General features: G+C 44.1%; 1 long non-coding RNA gene across 1 annotated transcript; it reads right to left on the bottom strand.

Annotated features, from left to right (window-relative positions):
- Positions 1-10319: 10319 nt before the first annotated feature.
- On the bottom strand, positions 10320-15086 carry LOC103262514. Its single transcript, XR_504436.1, has 4 exons — positions 14993-15086; positions 14645-14732; positions 11137-11336; positions 10320-10560 (listed from the first exon to the last, which is right to left on the bottom strand). It is a non-coding gene; the product is annotated as an uncharacterized LOC103262514 (long non-coding RNA).
- Between the last annotated feature and the right edge of the window lie 320 nt (positions 15087-15406).

Raw genomic sequence — 15406 nt, 5'->3', positions numbered from 1 at the left:
TGTGGCGTGCATCCTCCAAGCAGTGAGACAACTGTGGTACTCAGAAGATAGTCCTAAAGATTCCTACAAGTAGGGCTTTTCCTTGTATTTGAATGCAGAAATGGAGACGCCCATGCTGCATAAAGACATGCTTGGGGAACACACTGATCTGTGGTGGGGGACAGCTGTCTGTCCTCGAGTTCAGTCACTGGTATTGCCGGAGCTCCTGGGAAAGTGTGACATACGTTTAGGAGGTGGTGGTCATGGCAGCAAGTGGCTGTTTTTTACAACAGGGGTCCCCAACCCTGGGCCAGGGACCACTACTGGTTCGTGGCCTGTTAGAAAAAGCAGGGCAACCCCTTCGGGTCCCCTCCCACTGTGAGAGCTTTTCTGTCCTCTCTATAAATCCTGCTTTCTCAAAAAAAAGAAAGAAAGAAAGAAGAGAGAGCAGGTGGTGAACAGCCAGCAAGCAAGTGACGCTTCATCTATATTTACAGCCACTCCCCATCACTGGCATTACTGCCTGAGCTCCTTCTGCTGTCAGATCAGTGGCGGCATTAGGTTCTCATAAGAGCACAAACCCTGTTGTGAACTGCGTATGTGAGGGATCTAGGTTGTGGCTCCTTGGGAGGATCTGACGCCTGGTGATCCGAGGTGGAGCGGGGGTGGTGATGCTCGTGCTGGGGGGTGGCTGCAGATACAGATGAAGGAGAGCGGGGAGGCTGGACCTCACAGAGGTCGTCACAAACCCCTTGCTTGCAGACTCACATCAAAACCCTCTCCGTGAGTGGCCAGTGAGTTGATGGACTTCACCTGTGCAGCTGCTTCTGGTGGCAGGCTGTCAGTCAGAATCTGACCCTTATTTTAGTCTGCTCTTGGCCCGCCTGTGATTTTATTTACCACTTTTGTCCCTGCCTCCTTTTTCTTTTATGGTGAGAGTGATGATTCTTTCTATGTATTACAAGGTCATCATACCAGAAAGCGTGCCATGAATGTTGTGCACTTGAGTCATGGAAAGCATCTCCCATTCCCACCCGTCTGTGGGAAAACTGTTCTCCACAAAACCGGTCTCTGATGCCCAAAAGGTTGGGGACCACTGCTTTACAGCCCCAAACACACTCGTAGCCTTCGATGAGATCACAGCTGGCAGAATAATTTCTGAATCAAAAGGTGATGGGCGTGCACACACATGCATGCATGCCCCTTTTACAAGTATTGCACATAACACACATACGAGGAAGAAGGCAGGTATGAATTATAAATATCTCCTTCCAAAAGGATTCAGAGGCCTTCGCGAAAACAATACCAATACAAGAAAAAATAGAAACTCTAAAATCAGAAGGGAAGAAGAATACAGTAAATGCAGAGTGTGAGGTCACATGAAAGAAGATATCACTCATCTGGATGCTACTTTTTCTAAAATCTCAACCGTATGGAATATAACTAAGAACCAGGCAGTAAGCAACAAAAGGCTTTAAAAAAAACCAATAACAAATGTCTTGTGGTTCTTAGAAAAATGATTTCCAAGCCTTTATTTACCTAAAGAAGTTCTTTTTTCAAGTCTTCCTACTTTTAGAAATTAGACAAGTTCATCTGCAAAATAAGACAAACTTGCCTATACTGCTACATACAAAAAAAAAAATCACAAGCCTGATAAGATGACACATATAGCATTATATACAGAGTGATCTTTGGAGGCTTTGTCATTTTACGGCACAGTGCAATAATTATTGTTAATAATCGTGCTTCCTAGTTATTTAGACATAGGTTAGATATGATGAAGATAGCCTCTTAGAAAGTAGGCAGAAAATAATACCATTTCACAAAGACTTCCAAGCCAGTTTGTGAAAATAAGAAAAGTTGGCAATTTCAGGATAAATGCCAAATATCTAAAAATTTGCTGATATGAAACAATGCATGATTAGACTTTGTGACGATTTATAATGTGTGTATGGATTAAGGAGGTGGAATGTGGTTCTGGCGATGTGGTGTGCATCGAACCCGTATCGTCCCACCGGCTAGCTTGGCTGCTCCGGGCTTCCGTTGGGCTAGCCCGGACGTGGCCTGTCCGTGGGAACGCACCGTGCTGATTCGGGGTCCCATGGAAGAGGCAGATGAGAAGCAACACAGTTGTGTTGGCAGCAGCACTAACACTAGTAGTAGCAGTAGCATCAATTCCTGTTTAATGAGCCACATTCTCCCCGCCATCTCTTTCAAGCCACTGGGGTACCATTCTGTGCAGTAGCGTGGTAAATCAAGTGGTACTCTACCGGGCTAAAAGAGTAACTGCATCTCCCTTGGAGTTCAACATCATCCCTGGAAGTGAGGGAAGCTTTGGGGAGAATAAAGGCCATTAAGTGCCCCCCTGGGGGGGTGAGATACTGCTCACAGTACCAGCACTTCCACATTATTCATAGGATAAAATACCCATCAGCCATCAAGAAGAGCTGGAGCCCAAGGATGCTCAGTTTTCATTCTCTGTTAGAGGCCAACAAGAATAAAAACACACTGCTGGTGAGTTTCAGAAAAGTGGGTGTGGTTAGAGTGTTTCTGAGGTCTTTTCTTTGATTTTTCCTGATTACAATTATTATTATTATTAGAGTTGGAGTCTCACTCCGTCGCCCAGGCTGGAGAGTAGTGGCATGCTCATGGCCACCCCAGTGTCGACCTGTTGGGCTCTAGCATTCCTTCTGCCTCAGCCTTCCAAGGAGCCAGAACTACAGGTGCGCGCTACCACGCCCAGCTAATTTTTGATTTATTGTAGAGACAAGGTCTCACCAAGTTGCCGGGGCTGGTCTCGAACCTGCAGGCTCAGGCAATCCACTCACCTCGGCTTCCCAAAGTGCTGGGATGACAGGCTGAGCCACCGAGCCCGGTCTACAATTATTAATTTAGTTGGAATTTATACCTACTCTCCTTCCAAATATTTTAAGTAGTTTTACATTTTAAAGTGGACATCTTGTAATAAAAAGACTTCAAAGTGATAAAAAAAAAAAAAAAAAAGAGAAAGAGAAAGTTCCGCCCCCTTGAATGTATGATAATGTGCACCCAGTTCACTGAGAAGGTCAGGCACACCAAATAAATGCACAGTGCCACATGAAACACACACTCTCAAAAATAAACATAGTCATATTACCCTATTTTACCTTCCCTTCATATTCTGCAAATTTCCTCAAAACAGTCACAGCTTAGCTAGGCTTATTAATTTTTCTTAGTTTAAACAAATACCCGGAGTAAGATGTTTAATGGCTATAAACATGCCATGTTCTACTCTTAAATGTGGTGCTTCTAGGCTTCAAAAAGAGGCAACTTGAGAGAGTTGCAATTTTAAATATGTTAAAAACCTGGACTCTGTATTTTAACTCCATCAGCAGCTATTGGCCATTCATTCATGCAGGAGTCACAGGAGGTTCCACAAACATGTATGAAGGACCTATGAAGATTCTAAACAATGTCTAAGGATCTGTGCCTTGACACTAAGAGTCTATGTAGTCGAGTTGATTTGTAATCTGGCTAATTATGTAAAAGTACAGTTATCCTTGAAGCCTACTGGACTTAGAGTTAAATAAAAGTGGTGTTAGACTCCACTAGAGTTAAAAGGATTCACCAAAAAACTATGGTCTGATCCTAACAGTCTCTTTGTTTTCCCAGTCACAGTTTTAGAAAGCCAAGTTTCAGGTAGCACTAAATGCCTTGATACTCCCCCCCAGACCTTTTTCTATCCTTCTGCCATTTCACAACTAAAGTCCTGAAATTGAACATAGGTCTCAAAGATGTTTAGATCATGAGGCAGGCTTTACACATGTGGCCACCTTTCCCCATGACAGCTCTCTGCCCCTAAGCATACTGCCAAAGCCATGTGGTTGGAAAAATACAAAATTAATTATCAGAGCACATATGTCAAGAATTCAACATGTGCTTGCTTGGTTTATCAGCAGGAAAAGTATATTTTTAACTTCAAAATTTTTGTTTTGTGTTTGGATGTCATCCTTCCAGAATTATCCTAATGTATAGTATAAATGCCTTTTGAATTTTGCCTTATTTTCTGAAAACAATTAAAATTGATTTAAATTCATCACATACAAGTGTTTGAATACCACATATCTACCAGCTTTGTAGCTTAATTTAGATTCACTCTGGAGGCTAATGACAAGTCAAACTTAACAGTATGTGAGTAATGATGCTGTTACCATTTGCTGCTCAGTCATTGTACAGGCCATTTGGAAAATGTGCTTATCTGCTTGATACTTTGTCTGCACTGGTGGCCAACACACACAATTGGCAAAACCAGAAGAGACCCAACTTCAAGTAATAAGACCCTGGTCATGTTTAAACGATCCTGTGCATTTGCTCTGAACTCTAAATTCTTTTTTATTTTTTATCTTTGGCTGTCAACTGTTTCCATATATTGAACAGGACAGAACAGTTCCAGGGGTTTTTCAGGTGGTTTCCAGGATTTGTCATTCAGATTTATGACGCCCAATGTAAATGTTTCAGTAACATGGTAAAAAGTGTATCCAGATACCATTTCACTTGCCCTGAGAGTTCATGCAGGGACCTTCTGGGATTCAGTGTCCCCGTTCTGCAAAATTGCCAGCAAAGTGCGTGTAACTATTCAACTGATAAGAATCGTTTTTTCCCCTAGATTTTTAGCCATTTAATCTCAACATGGGATCAAGCAATAGATTGTACCAGAATAGTATTATAATAGTAAGAACATTGAAAGATAGCATTGACACTTGATTTTTACGCTTTATAAGGTGACTTTGAGTGTTTAAACACTCTTCTGTAGCTCAAGTACTATAAAATGATCTACTTACCTAGTTCTATGTTTTTATTCTAAGATAAATACTATATTTAAAATTTTCACACGCTTTAACATTTTTTAGATGAAAGAAGACAAAACAAAAATAAAAATACATACTTCTGTCATACATTTATGTGAAATTAAATTTTCTTCGTTTATTTTTGCTTTAGATTTCCAGTTCTAGTGACAGGGCAACTGGCAGGGCTCTAGACACTATTGAGGCATACAACTTTTAACTTTGCTTGGCTTAAAAAAAAAACAGCCCGTCCAAGGATGGAAATAGACATATGCATTCACATAATCCCCTTACATCCTCCAGAGGGGTTTCGTCAGATGAATTTCCCCCAAAGGGCCTCTTAGTTACCATCAGCTTCTCTTTGGGACATATATATTTCTGACTGTGGTCATTTATTAAGGAGAAGTTTAGCAGATGTTATTAATCAAATACGTTTAAGAGAGCTATTGCTTTCACATTCTCCCATGATGTAACACTCTTAGAATAACAGGTTGTCTGGGGTCCTCTTTATGAAACTCTCTGATGACAATAATCCTTATTCTTGTAGGCTCAGTTAACATCTTACCCCATCCTCATCTGATGAGTGCTAGCTGCTGACTGCTTTGCACAGTGTCTCCGCTCATGTCAGTTCATTTTCAGCCCTGAAGCAGTCCATCCAACAGCTCTCTTATGAGTACTTGGCTTCTTTTTATTGCCTCTGGAAAACACAACTATCCATGCTGCAAAATGTGAGGACCACATGGAAACCTGTGGCTGATATGCTGGCCATGTAAAGATAAGTTTAAATTGCTTCGTTCCACATTAAAATGGTTGGATGAATTTCTGTCCCCGGAATTGCTTAGAAAACACAGGTTAGTCTGCGGCCACCCCACCCTGAACGCGCCCGATCTCGTCTGATCTCAGAAGCTAAGCAGGGTTGGGCCTGGCTCGTACTTGGATGGGAGAAAACACAGGTTAGATGAGGAAGTTTATACGAAAAGTATTTTCAGTCCACTCCATGTTAGTTTTTCTTGAGACCAGATTTTGAACATATCAGGGAATTGATGAAGCTATTCAACAAATATTAATAGCTTATTTTGTGACAAATCTGTAGTAAAGATGTTAAAAACCAATGATAGTAGCTAGGGATGCCTGCTATCTGCCGGATTCCAGCCTCTTTTTACACACTAAGAATAACCGCTTAAGAAATTAAATCTCTTTTTCCCCTGGTGAGAGTCACATTCCAAATGAGGGGACAGTGCACAAGCAAACCTTTGTGATATGTGCTACGACAAGCATATGAGCAAAGGCAGTATGGTATATTGGTTAAGAGAAGAGTCGGATGTCACATATTGGTTTAGCTGGCTTTAATCCGCGGACAGTCCTGGCTTATCAGCTGTGTGACTTTGGACTGGTTCCTTCACCTTTCTGTGGGGTTCATTATCATCATGTGTGAAATAGTATAGTCAGGGGCAAGAACACTGCACACCTCCATACAGTCAGTCATGGCGCCATTCAGCGGTCAGTGATGGTACCTCTTGGGATAGTGATGAGGAGTAACAGACAAGGTATTTAAAGCGTGGCTATAACCTGGGCAACTTGACGAGACCTCATCGCTACAATAAATCAAAAAATAGCCAGACATGGTAGCATGCACCTGTAGGTCCAGCTACTTGGAAGGTGGAGGCGGAAGGATCACCTGAGCCCAGCAGGTCGACACTGGGGTGGCCATGAGCATGTCCCTACACTCTAGCCTGTGCGATGGAGTGAGACCCAACTCAAAAAAAAAAAAAAAAAAAGAATGGCTAGACACGTTCCAAGTTCTGAGTGTTTATTATTACTATCATGGAGTGATGGTTGATAATTACCATCATAGCATGATGAGTTAGAACAATGGAAGAGATTGATGCTTCATGGAGGAGGGGTATTCACAGACATTGTTCAAGAAAGACGAGACATTGATCCAAGCTAATATTGTTCGCTTGTTAATTCTTCCACTGTGAGTGTTGCTGTTCCTGAAAGACGAATGCAGCATTGCTTGCAGGGTTCTGCTCTTACATAGAAGGAGCTAAACAACTGTCCACAAGCCAAACGAGATGATGTCATGGGTGCTTCGCACCATGAGAGGAAGGGTGACCCTCCAAGCCCAGAATGACGGTTACAGCCATAAAGAAGCATTGCAGATTCACTGCTAGGTTTCCAAATCTCATCTTTGGAAAACAGCTTATCAATTCAGTGTTGAGAGCCAAAGAGGAGAAGCTGTTATTCATCCAGAAAGAGGAAATAATTAGAATAAGTAGTAACAACAGAAAGGAAACTGGCTAAAGTTAATAAGTTTTGGTAGGAAATATATGGCATCAGAGGTATTTGCAGGTGGAATATCCAGGTGAAAGTGTTTACCAAATACAGCTTGGGCCTGGGTCTCTAGAAAGAGTTTATGTCCAGGGATGAGATTTAAAAGCTACACATCTTTGAGGATGGAGTTTTAAAGGTGGAAGATCCTGCTTCCACCAAGTAGACTCGTTGAAAGTGGTCCACGCCAGGAAATGGTGGTGTTTTGAGCGTACAAGGGAGAAATCGTTTTCCTTCAGCCAGTACGCAAGGGAAAAAGGAGTTTTGAGAATGGAGGTGATATTATAAACCATCAAATGCTGCAGAAAGATGTCAGAGGAGGAAGACTGAAAGAAAGGTTTAATCGAAGGATATAATGGACTGTCTACAGGGCAGTGGTAAGTACCTTTAGTAGTTTTGAGAAAGGCACTTGTGGATTGAGCGGGAGAAAGGAAGTGGAGTCAGCTCACATGGTACAAATAAGAAGGCGGTCCACTGGCAGAGAGCGGAGTCCCAAACTTCTATTCTAAGTTAGGAGAATGTAGACATTTATAAGGAAGAGGTAACTGGCGAGTGGAAAGGAAGAGACTGGCAGTGGAAAGGAAAGAAAGTGTAAACCCCTAGAGGATAAGAGCTCAGCCAAGAATGGCCAGTGACCCTTGCAAACCCAGCCGCATGTAGAGGATGGATATAGTTGGTCTGATGGGCCTTGAGTCAATGTTTCCTTCCGTGGTAGGCCTCCACCACATTTCTCATGTCTTTACAGATTTCTCCAGCTAGAGACTCAAGCTCTGCAATGTTTAGTTCTTCAAGGGCAAAAGGAATTCCTTATTAGTGTTAGTTTTCACTTTCAGAGAAAAAGAAGACGATAGCACACAGTGCCTGCACTTTATTTTTATTGGTCTAAGGACATCTTATGGGTCCTTGATATTCCCTTTATGCTACCCATGCCAAGTTCTCTGGTGGATATTGTAGAAAACAGTACTATCTAGTACTAAACTCACACATCGACAGAAAAGAAGTGCTAAAGCATGAATGCTTCTGCTTAATTTCTGGTTAATAAACTAATGTGAGTTGTAGGGCGTGATTGCATTTTTGGTATTAAACAGCGAGGCCTGTAGAGAGTACAAAGTTTGACAAGTCTGCGGTGAACAAAAAAGGAAAAACCTACACCTTGACAGTGAACATGGCTTTGGTTTATGGCTTATTTAGTTTTCAGTTTTATAAGTGATCAAAAGCTAAAGTTTGTGGATTACACAGTCTTTTGTTTGCCCTGCTGATGGATTGGCTCCTGCTTTCCTGAGTTTTTAATGGAAACAATTATATCATATAAGAAACTATCTCCCTTGTTTCTATTTCCTGGCATCATATATGGAAAAATACAGCAGTTAGTTGAATTGTCTGCTAGAAAGTGGCCTTTAAAGGAGAATGTGGGAGGAAGACATTTTGCAAGTGTGCGCTTCAAGGTCAAAGTGAAAAGAAGAGGGAGCAGGAGGAGGGTGCCTGGGGTCCCAGCCCCCATTTTCAGAGATTATTCCCTAATGTTCATGAAGAAAGTCTCAGTTGCCTCTGAAATTTAGTCTGCATTTTGGGGGTCATTTAGATTGGAATTATAAAATTCAACATGATTACAGATTATAGGAAAATGATATCTGACCTTGGCTAGATTGTCAATGCAGAATTTTCTACTTCATTTGAACCAGGAAACCTCAGTTTCTGCTGTGTGATTGAAGCGAGTATTTCTGGCAAAGAGCATGTCTTCTAATCACACATGAAGATGAAGAGAGTAATTTCAACAAAAGCAGCTGTAAAATAAAAAAAAAATCAGAAAAGTTGCTGCAAACTTCAGTTCCGCTCTGATTTTTGAAGCCCTGGCCTGCCCTGGTCTCTGAGGGTGAGCATCATGTATCTTGTCCTACCTAGCAGGTACCTCCTTGAAAAGCTGCATTTGAAATGGCATTCCAGACTGAAAAAGAATGTAAATACATCCAACTTGCTTGAGTTAGGAGAATTCTGTTGTGTCTCTTCCTGCACCGTGGAGGATGCCTTTGTCACGGTCACTCCCCATTCTAATTCCATACATACAGCCTTTTTTTTTCTTGTTAAGCTCTGATTTGTTCTGTTGTGGTGGTAGTTTGTGCAGTAGGTCGGTAGGTCGGAAGGTCTTAAGCCTGTGACCCAGTCTACTGAGTTTCAGAACTTACTGGTACCCCGAAAAGCCAAAGGCGTACTTGAATATTCCTAGTGCCTCCCGCTACCCTGCCCTGACCTGGGGATCCCCATCCTGGCTTGCTTTTCCTCTCCCAGCCAGAGCTGGACTAGACCCCAGCACCCCGAGAATATGCACTCCTGGCCGCAAAGCCAGCACCTCCGTGGACAAATGCTTAGCGTTTTGTCCACCAACTGCTGCTCCTGTCTGCAACAGAGGCTGTCCTCTGTTGACTGGCCCTCCCCTGAGACCACCTTCACATGGCTGCTTGTGGGGACTACAGCACCCACCGTGTTCTTTGTTTGTTTGAGCTGGGGTCTTACTCTGTCACCCATGCTGGAGGGTAGTGGCATGATCATGGCTCACCACAGCCTCAACTTCTTGGGCTCAGGTGATCCTCCTCCCTCAGGCTCCTGAGTGGGACTATGGGCACGCACCACCATGCCTGGCTACTTTTTTGATATTTTTGTAGAGACAAGGTCTTGCTATGTTGCCTAGGCTGGTCTCCAATTTCTGGGCTCAAGCAGTCCTCTCACCTCGGCCTCCCAAAGTTCTGGTCTTGCCTGCATGTGCCACCACACCCAACAACGCCCGCCATGTTCTTATATTTTGTATATTACCTCCTTACACTCCTCATGATAACCATGTGGATTTCTTGATACATTTTAAAACAAAATTCATAAATGTGCATGATCTGAAAAGCTGTAAATGGTAAGTACATTAATTTTTATTTTATTATTACTGTTTCTGAATTAATGCACTCACTACATTGGAAACTACCATTACAAGCTTTATTAGTTCATTCATCTGAGAGTTAAACTGATACACATTGGGTTGTTACAATGTATGCTCGCTATTTAGGGTGGGAAGTGAGATAAAGCACCTACCCCTCTGGGAACTTGCAGCTGAGGTTGACGTACTGTTGTATAAATCAGTGAAATCAGGTAACAAGTTAACCAGCACCAAAGGGAGAGGATGCTCAGCATCATGTCCCCAGGTAGCGTTCCAGTTCACGTTGCAAATAGTCCAGCACCCTGTGGCTTAAGGCAGTGAGCCCTCTGTCACAGCCAGGAGGGTTCAAGTCCCGGCGGGCGACCATCCAGCGTGAATACCGCTGACGTTCCAGGATTGCCCTTTGACCATGAATGTCCATGGTTCCATGAAACATCCCGGATTTTCGGGAAGGAGATGAAAACTAGAGCATGCGGAAGTGGAACCAACCAACCAGAACCGGAAAAGCTGAAGTCAGAAAAAAAAACAATGAAATGAATCTCAACCCGGCACAGATCGGAGAAAGAAAGTTCAGTAACAGTTTCAAGATCCGTAGGTGTTTCACTCGCCAGGAAACAAATGACTATGAGTTCAGGGGTGGAAATGACTGGCGATTCAGTGCCTTCTCTTAAAGACTTGTTTTTTAAGTAAATAAAAAAATAATTGGAGACCGTTGCCCCCTTTCCAGGAGAGATACGAGACCAGCCAAAGTGGCATGCAGACTGGTTTTCTGTTTTCATTTTACCCCACCTACCGACTACACAGCGTCTGCTTTCCAAAATTAGTTGGAAAGTCGATGACCTGTATCTGAACTGGGCGAACTAGCATTGCAGTTCACACCTGGAATAAAAGAATGATTGTGTGTGAGTCTGTTAATGGCTGCGTAGAGCTAAATCTCTGTAAGAATCTATTTATAGATATGTTTTCTACACACCAGATTCATTTAGTCTTGAACGGACCCCATGGCAAAACAGCACGAATGAATTTTTTTTTCTTTTTGATAAAGCACTCACTCAAATAAGAGAAATGAACTCTTGCAGTCACCATTTAATCTGTGGCTTTTTGGAGATGCAGAAAAACTCCATTATCCAGGGCTCAGTTCACCCAGGGACACAGACGCCTGTGGGTTGCAACACACCCTGGTCTGCATGGCGAGGTCCGTGAGTCAGCCGTTCCTCTCAGGAGGGGGCTTTCGAGCTGTACGCCACTCACGCTGCCACTGCCAGAGTGTCCAGACCTGTGGGCTAGAAGAGACAGAGGTGAGCCGTGGCTAGGACACGGCCTCAGAGGGAAAAACGTCCTTGCATGCAAAACACAGCAGGGCGCGGGGAGTGTCAGGTGGACTGAGGACCGGGAGACCTAGCCTCAGCACCCCAGCCCTCGGCTAAGCCCCGGGAGTCTTGGGAGCTGCCCCCCCCCTCCCCTCAGGACTCTCCTCACGCCTTCCCTTTCACGTTGAGCATGGCCTTGTGGCTTGCAAAAGACTCTGACAGACGGTGTGTTTTGGCCCTTCCTTGTACCGAATGTAGGAACAAACAGAAGGTCCTCACAAGGACAGCCTGCGAGCACGCTGCAGATGACTGCCGCAGGGGGGGAGGCCCGACACTGCTCCTCTCCCTGTGCTGAAATGTGACCCCTCACCCGCTTTCTAAGGGGCTTCTCACTCTGTGCATGCTCCTGGGTGGCCCCTGGTAGGCCAGGGCTACCCAACCTTTCTCCTGTGCTCTCGTGGCCACGCACACTTGGATGACACAGTCACGTCAACTTCAGTGTCGCAACAGAACCTCACCTCCAACGCTGTTCTTGCTCCCGTATTTTTTGTGTCGCGGAATGACGGCCTTTTGTCCCAACCAGAAGCCTGTGAGCTTCCCATGGACTCCCCCTCACTCACCTTTCAGCTCGCTCCTCACCCAACTCCTTTGCTGAACACATCTCCTGGTCCTCTCTTCCCCTTGACACCCATTGCCACGGTGTCAGTTCCTCCAGATCTCACATTTGCTCGCAGCAAAAATGCCCTAAGCACTTACCCCACCCCTAGGCTAATCCCTTCCAACACGCAGCTGCCCGGAGATTTCTAAATTGCTTTTGTGATAAAGTTCAAACTCATTAGCAAAGCACACAAAGACCTTTGTGATGTGGTGTTGCTGAATAAAGCTGTTGGCAGCCCTGAAAGGGTGGAGTGCATCTGATGCCTCTGTGCTGTTCCCTCAGCCAGGAAAGCCCTTCCAGCTTCTTCTTAATAAGCCCCTGTTCGTCGTTCACTGCTAGTGAATCATGGGGCTTCGTAGTAGGAAAGCCTCCGTGATCTCCTTCCCTCCCTGTTTGCCAGCTTGCGTCTGCCTCTTTCACCCCTTCATAATACTCAGCCGGCCATGATGTTTTATCACAGTCCATCACAGCACTTCACACAGGGTCTCCCCTGTCTGATTTGTTGGGTTGCTGCCTCACTCCATGGCAAGCCCCTTGGGGGCAGAGACCGGTCCTGCTGGGCTTGGGGCAGTGACCACCAACTGAAGGAACTCTTGGTAAAGATCGGACACAATCTGTTTTGCTTTTTCCAGAGCACAAAGCGTGCGTGAAAGAGATTAATTTACTCCACATGGAAAGTTGCTGCCCAGACTTACCAAAAGGTCAGGTTTATATAAAGTAGTGTTTCTTTCTTTCCCCTTTCCTTTAGTAAGCTTTTTTTTTTTTTTTTTTTTTTTAAGCACAGTTGAAAAGCTAGGACCCTTCTCGGATGTAGAATACAATCACAGAATCAGATTCTCAGGGCATCTTGGGTATTCCCTAGGGCAGTGGTTCTCAAAAAGGGGGCTCTAGAATGTGGCAGCAGTGTCACCTGGAAACTCATTACACATGAAAACCATTGGACCCACCTCAGACCTACTGAACTGGGGACTCAGAGGGTGGTGCTGAGCATTCTGGTTTAACAAAGTTCTCCAGGTGATCCTGATGGGCACTCTAGCTTGAGAACTGCTGCCCTGGAGAATGGGGGGGGGGGGAAGCACCCACAGAAGGGTATTAGAATTTATTGAGTACCTACTCTGTGCTAGGTCACTTATTTGGTTCACCTCATTAACTTTTTCAGGATACTAAATTAGCATTTCAAAATTTAATTCTGCTACGATACTTTCTATTCCATTTTAGATTATTCCAGCAAGTTCTAATATTTAGCAGCAGAATCGGGTGACTATACTCAGCAAAAATGTTTTGTGTTTTTCATAGCAACTAGAAGAGAGGACTTGACATGCTACCAGCTCCTGGGAATGATAAATACTCAAAGTGACGGATACCCCAGATACCCTGACTCAGTCGTTACACATTCTATCCCTGTAACACTCATGTGTACCCCCAAGTATATAAAATATTTTGTATCAATACAAGGGAAAAAAAAGAAGAATCACTTTAGATACAGCAGTCTTGGGTCTGATAGCTTATGGCCTGGTAAAAATGGTGCGTCCCTGACACACCCTCCCACCACACGCTCCAGGAGTGGGTCTTCTCTTGTTTACTCTGAGTGTGGCACTGAACTGACAATTTAGATATATTGCCTTGAATCGTCACTATCTAAGCTGCTGGCTTATCTCTCGTGCTGTGGGTTTTTATAGAGTGTGTGCCCTATTTCATGCGCAGAGGCTTGCGTTCGGCTTTAGAGGGTGCGTTTCCCATGTGAGCTCAACACTTATTAAATATCAGTGGCTGAATGAATAAACCTTAAGATATTTATCACAGGGCTATCCAGATTTGGGTTTGCATATAACCACACAGAGTGTGGATTAAAGGCTAAGCCATAACACCTGTTTAGATGGGAGGAAAGGGTAGCAATTATTATGAAAATGGGGAACTAGTCACTTCTTTTCTCTCTTCTGTTTTCTGGTAGCCATTTCTCAAGCCACTTCAGCCTCATGGGTGTCTTAAAGGCACAGACATTTCAGTGTGTGGGTCCATTTGACTCCATGGACCCCAGAAGCTAGTTCTTACTCTCTGCGTCACATGTACAATCTTGTCTGGCGGTAGCTTGGCCTTGGAACTCTGGGTATCGTTTCAGTACAGGTTGGCATGACCCTCAGGCATCAGTCTCCGCTTTAGAGGCTGCTGTGTTCAAGGACACTTGAAGACTTTTCTTTCCTTAAAAATGGTCCCCTTTGACTTTGCTGTTTTGATTTTAGGATCGAGCTTAAAATAGTTGGGCACCGGAAAGCCTCAGAGACTGTTGAGAGTGATAAACGACAAGAGGAGAGTTTTGAGGCTTCAGTCAAGGGTGAGCGTGTGCAGCCTTGCACTGAGTGGAATGGATCGATTTGAAGGAGAGAAATGAAACAAAAGCCTCTTATATTACATTCATGCCCCAGCCACTGCTTCCCCGAGAAATGAAAAATGGGCCAGGAAACGGGGTGCCCGATACTATTTTATGTTTTTTTTTCTCTTGAGATTTGTTGATTCTGTACCTCTTTCCATGGGCATGAGAAATCCAAGTCCCCACAGACCCAAGGATCTCAGTGGAAACTCACTTCCCTGCTCCCCTCCTGGCTTGAACCCTGTGGATTCTTACCCTGTTCACCGTGCTAGACATCGTACAGTCGCTGGAAAAGCCTCTTGCTGAAGGAATGTAAATTCTTGAAGGCTGGAAGTAGGATCTTCTGTGAATGAGAGTGTTTGGCTCTTACCCATAGTGAGAAACTAATGATATTGGTTATATTGCTGGTGATAATTCTGCTTGATAGATAAAGCAGACAGAGATGAGTGAAACTGAAGAGAGTATTTTTATTGATTTGTGGCATAAGGAAACTTCTGTGTAAGGGCTACTATTTATATAGCAGGAATGTTTAACTTAGGAAAAATTAATAGGGCAACACAGTTTTTCCACACTCCCCCAGTACCCTATGTTGGAGAGTCTTACCTACAACAGCATGGATATCGAACTTTGCTGTAAGTTGTCACATGGTCTGAGTTCTATGGTGAGAAGCAAAAATCCTCAGTTTCTGGATAAAGAGGAAAATGCAAAAGTTAGGATGTGTTTAAGAACCCACTCCTCAGCCAGGCTTGGTGACTCAGCCTGTCATCCCAGCACTTTGGGAGGCCGAAGCGAATGGATTGCCTGAGCCTGCAGGTTCGAAACCAGCTGGGGCAACTTGATGAGACCACGTCTCTACAGTACATCAAAAATTAGCCAGATGTGGTAGGGTGTGTCTGTAGATCCGGCTCCTTGGAGGGCTGAGGCGGAAGGATCACCGGTGCCCAGCAGGTCAAGGCTGGGGTGGCTGTGAACGTGCCACTGCCCTCCAGCCTAGGCGACAGAGTGAAATTCCAACTC

The sequence above is a fragment of the Carlito syrichta genome, unplaced genomic scaffold (assembly GCF_000164805.1).
Source record: "Carlito syrichta isolate Samal-C Ts95f unplaced genomic scaffold, Tarsius_syrichta-2.0.1 Scaffold304533, whole genome shotgun sequence".
NCBI lineage: Eukaryota > Metazoa > Chordata > Mammalia > Primates > Tarsiidae > Carlito > Carlito syrichta.
This window is presented reverse-complemented; position numbering and strand designations above follow the sequence as displayed.